Raw genomic sequence first — 6,000 nt, 5'->3', positions numbered from 1 at the left:
ATGTGACACGTATATAAACGTGAGCTAATTCGCTTTGTCATATGTAGTGGTAGTGGGCTTACGTATAACATTGTACAATTGAAGAATGGTGCTACTATTGTATTGGTTATTTGGTCCCCTATTCAATTATTGTCATGATAGGATTAAACCAAATAACTCTTTCATTTTATAAATTCTTTCAATCAGTAATATTTCTGGTTATATTTGCCTGCGTTTTCTGTGCCTGTGCTTTTCGTTTACTCAGAAATGGATCGCGATGACTGATCACTTTACATAGTGCTCTTATAAAGCCATCGATATTAGATTCTCTCTATGATGGCATGTTAACGACCCATAGTATTGCTTCTGCCGTCCTCCATGTGCAGGCCTTATATTTTGTGGCCCCTATAAAACTAATTGAAAGCTGCATTTTTGGAATGTCAAAATACTTGTGAAACGTGGTTCACAAAGAAGGACTAATAAGACTTCTAGGCTTGCAAATTTCTGAAGAATGAATGTATGCAATCTCTTAGACGAAGTCCATATTGGACTGGGAGAAGAAAGTAAAAAGTTTTATAAGGAGGCTTTTAACTAGAGATACAAAATTAGGAGTGAAAATACCCGATTTAGCGTAATAATCTATTTTTTAAAATTTTACACAAAATATACAATTTGGTAAAAAAAAACATATAATTGACATACAAAAAACATACAATTATGTTGTATGTATTTTGTGTTTCTTGCGTACGTCACTAAATGTCCATTGATACACTAGACATACAAATAACATACACCCGACATATAAAATACATACAACTTATTCTTCCATTTCGAGTTTCAATATGAAATTTAAACCAAAATCTAACTCTAATCCTCACCAAACTGCCTCAAAATTAACATATAAATTCTAAGGGCCTGTTTGGAAAGCCACCCAGGTAATTGAAATTGGGTGTAATTAAGTGTAATTACATAGTTTGACCAAGTAATTATTTGGTTAGGTGGGAATCGAGTGTAATTGAGAGGGTGTAATTACACTCTCCAATTCTCCGGGGTGGGGGGAGGGGGGGGGGGGGGAGTGGGGAGTTGAGAATTTGGTGTAATTACACCTAGTAATTACGGGGTTACTTTTAGTTTCTTTCTTTTTTTTGTTTTCATTTAATTTCTTTTCTTTTTAATTTATTTTAATTTCTTTTTTATTTTTAATTATTATTATTTTTAAAATATTTTTTTCTTTTTATAGGAGTATAATTTATCTTTTATTTCCTTTCTTCTGATTCCCAACCTTTACTTCTTGTGGTTTCATGTAATGGCTAGTATTTTATTCATGTAGCATAACTGTGTTATTATTCTAACTTTTGAAACTACAGCTCTTAATATTAGGAAGAATAAGTCTCATTAACAAACTTGACATATAATAAGTAATGTTATTAAAGTAGAATTTCACATTATATTGCATGTTGTTTATTTTTTCACTTACAATTGATAGATTTTTTTGTTTGTCAAACATTTGAATAATGTTATGGCATTATATTTATAAATTATTATTTTTTGTCAAACATCCGATCCATGATGTTCTCACAAAAAAGTATGCTTTTAATTTTATAATTAATTAAAATACTATTAATTTAAAAGATGTATATTAGTTATTTTTTACAATATTAGTTACAAATATATGATTTATTAATTAATATATTTTCAAGAGACAATGTGTTGTTAAATACCTAATTTAATATCATTTATAAATGCACATATTTTTCAAATATTAACTGTTAATTTTTTATAATAAAATTTAACTAATTGTGCAATTACACTTGTGCAATCAAACAGTACACTGTAATTATGTTATGACAAACAAACATATCGTTGTAATTACAACCCTAACAATTACACCAATTCCAATTACCAGGTGTCTTTCCAAACAGACCCTAAAAGATATTCCAATAATTTGCAACAACAATCAATCTAAACAAATAACAATTTGACAAAACCCAATTTTCAAATTCAAAGCTTTGAAGCTTTTTAATTACTGTTGATGCAGCTTTCGTGGAGTTAACAGTTTTGGGGGAGAGAGAGAGAAATAGAGAGAGAAAATAAGGAAGATTAGAGCCTAAAATGGGGAAAGATTGGAGCTTAGTGCTTACTTTCTTTATTAATTTGCTATAATTGGTAAGTGTGGTTATCTTTTGTAAATAAGTGCAAGTGTCATAACTAGTTGAAATTAGCACTTAAAAATAGTTTAAACGTGTAAAATTTTCTTTTATAATGTATAATACGAGTTCGCATTCTTGATAATAGCGTAATCAAGAGACAAATCCGTAAGGCATATTGAACCTAAGCGGACATTACATGTGACGGGCTTGGCACGTAAAAATACTTCTGTTCGGATAAGTCCAACATGGTCAAAATGTGCGGTGTTACCGCAGCATAATCTCCTAACAAATGTAATGCACTACAGAGTGGTCCGTTTCTCAACCATTGCATGATGTTGTCGCATCAGGAGTCTCTTTCATGGTATTTGGAATGTTTCTTGAAAATGTTTGACTTATTGTTTTCTAAAATCGGAACTTTTCTTGAAAATATTCTAAAAAGAATTCGAAAATGCTTTGGAGAATAAATGTGTTTGAGCTGGACGTTTTTCTGAAATAATGCTACTAAAGTTGCATTTTAAATAAGGTTTAAATAATGCATTTATTGGATGAAAGTTGCACATTTGTTCCCTCAGTGTGACATCTGACTGACTATTTCACTTTCAAATAATCACAATATATGTATTTGTAGTCTCTTCTAATTAGAGTAAGCATGTAAATAAAACTATACTTGTCCTCTAAATATGGGCTACGTACGTCTACAAGTACCAATTGATCAGAATAACATGTTGATGGTTGCATGATTTTGCATTCATAAAGAGGTCAAAAACACATATTTTGAACAATTATTACTTCCTTCGCCTTATTTTATGTAAGTATTTAAATGGGACACTGGGGTATAATAAATGAGGAATTTCAGTAATGTACAATTTAGCACACAAAATTATATTTGCTTAATCATATTTTTAAATTACAAACCTATGACCCAACAAATTATGGCGCAGCTTGTATATACAGCATTATACAACAATGTACAACTTTATACAACAATATACAATTTTATATACCTACTGTAGACAATGTATAAACCTTATATAAAAATGTATAATAACGTATAAGAGTTGTTTATACACACTTCTACAGTGTTATGCAATGTTATACAGTGTTTATACAGTGTTATACAATGTTTATACCGTGTTAAAAGTGTAACATAATGTATGTGTTTTATACACACTTTACCCTTAAAAAAACACCAATATTAGAAAGAGATTTGGAAGGAAAAATAGCATCTTGGAGTTTGATATGGAGGGGAAGGGGGTGGCTATCTCGGGTAATTATTTTAAAAAAAAAAATGGGATGAAGGCTACAAAATGTAAAAGAAAAAACGATGGCCATTTCTGATAAATACTTTACCCAAAATGCCATGGAGTGCTATTTTTCCTATAATAAATTTCTACCTCCAAATAAAATGAGCTACGTGGAAATCCGAAAGGCTACAAAAGAGGAAGATCCAAACTCAAATTGTGCTAGGTTTTTTAAATAATCAACTAAACGTCAGCTAGCTAGGAATTGACTGGTTTTAGTCCAATCATCAAGCAGCTAATCAAAATCCGCATAGAACTCAACCATAATGCCCATTCCTCTGTCATATCTTCTTAGTCTTTTTTTTCTTCTTTGGGTTAATAAATTTGTGGGGTCTAGCAATTAAAAGACATCGGCCTAATAATTTGTAATTCCAACTATTGATGCTACTCTTTGGGAGTCATGCTTAGCATGGCAATATGATTATTCAGAAAAATAAGCCAATGTCATATACTATACACTCGTTTAGGCATTTGTTTTCTAACTTTCTGTCCTAATTAAGGGTAACATGTTATATCATCATTGCCACTTCTCTCTTTTTTAGATTCAATTCAATAAAAAATTGTCTAAACATTTTTTTATATATTTTAAGGGAAAATTTCAGTGAGATAGGATTGGAAGGAGGAAGTCGATTTGATTTACTATGCAGATTATACAAGACTTATTAAAATGTGGTTATTATTTCAGGCATTTGCTGGATTAGTGAAGATTGATGTAAAAAGAAAATGTGACGGGTGTATTGGAATGGAGGATTAAGGATACTTTTTAACAGAAAGTTCATAAACAAATACTTTGCAAAACAAAGGTGATGTAGGGCATTAACCCAACCTCAGTAACATAAGATAGAGGAAAATTAATTCAGTTGGGCGCAAATGTCATAAGTTCATAAATTTGTTGCTGTGAAATTACTTATATACATTTTAGTGTTAGGGTTTTTGCTCTGATTTTCTTATCAAATTTGAGTTTTATTTTTCTCTTGAAGGAAAGTTAGAGTATTACAATAATTGCTTTGATTATTCCTGAAAGGAAAATATAATTCTCTTCCGTATTTGGTTATTCCTTGTCTTGGTGAAAAGTTTTGAACATCTATAAATTGAAGACATCCTTCCACAACTAACATGTAGAAAAGTATCCACAATGTAGTCCTTTAGAGAGTTTTCCTTATTAAGGCCGGGAGATTTATTCTCTCAATAGTTTTAGAATATTTTTTTATATTAGTATAATCATGTGTAGGTCAATTGACCAAACTCATATCATATAATAAAGTCCTTTTTTATAGTTTTCTTTGTCGTCTGATTTATCGTGTTCAAGGTTTGCAAATATTAGCTTCCGCATGACACCCTGATTATTTCAACCCCAACAAATGGTATTCGAGCTGATGGTTCAACGGGTTGAAGACAAGTTCATGGCAGTCAGTTCAAATCCAACTGATTTCGCGATAATGAAGATTTTGTCAAAGTACTACATGTGGAGATGAATTTGAATCATTTTTTCAACATGCCTGCTACTGCACCTTTAAAAATAAAGCAAAATATTTTAAAATCAATTTTTAACCATAGTATTTTTAACCTTATTTTAACCATGGCAAGTAGCAGTGATGAAGATTATGTGAAGAAGGAGATGAAAATTATTTTGTCAAGAAAATTCAGGCCAAAAGGGGAGATTTGTTAGGGTTTTTATCATGATTTTCTTATCAAATTTGAGTTTTACTTTTATCTCGAAGGAAAGTTAAAGTATTACAATTCTCTTCCGTATTTGGTTATTCCTTGTCTTGGGGAAAAAGTTTTGAACATCTATAAATTGAAGACATCCTTCCACAACTAACATATAGAAAAGTATCCACAATGTAGTCCTTTAGAGAGTTTTGCTTAAGCGGAGATTTATTCTCTCAATAGTTTTAGAATATTTTTTTATATTAGTATCATCATGTGTAGGTCAATTGACCGAACTCACATCATATAATAAAGTCTTTTTTTATAATTTTTTTGTCATCTGATTTATCGTGTTTAAGGTTTGCAAATATTTGCTTCTGTATGACATCCTGATTATTCAACCCCAACATTTAGTCATCAATCAAACAATCCTAATTAAAAATTGGTCGCTAACATCATCCATTAATGCTTTTCTTAATCATCTTGTACTCATCTTGAGAATGTACCTAATGTAAGCTTTAAGTTGCCCATTGTGCTAACCTAACATAATTAGCGAGAGCTAGTAAGTAATGAATCATTTTCTTAAGGTTGAATATGACCCTACTAAATCACCATTTTTCCATTGAAAAATGTTCGGTGGCTATTTCCACAGATATTTTGATTGAATCAGTGAGAAAAGAAAATATATATAGTAGTAGTGTTTCCATGCACACCGAAAAAATAGGAAGTTTTCCAACGTTTTAATGGAAACTTATTTCCCATCATGCGTTTTCCTAATAAGCTACTTCGATTGGAATGAGGTGGGAAAATCATATTTTGTAACATACATTTCCCACTTATTTGAGTTGGAAACGGCTCTGCTTCTAGTTGTGTAACCTACACTAGATGCAGTCACCCTCAAGGAGTCAATTTTATTATTT

The sequence above is a fragment of the Lycium barbarum genome, chromosome 2 (assembly GCF_019175385.1).
Source record: "Lycium barbarum isolate Lr01 chromosome 2, ASM1917538v2, whole genome shotgun sequence".
NCBI classification, from domain to species: Eukaryota; Viridiplantae; Streptophyta; class Magnoliopsida; order Solanales; family Solanaceae; genus Lycium; species Lycium barbarum.
This window is presented reverse-complemented; position numbering follows the sequence as displayed.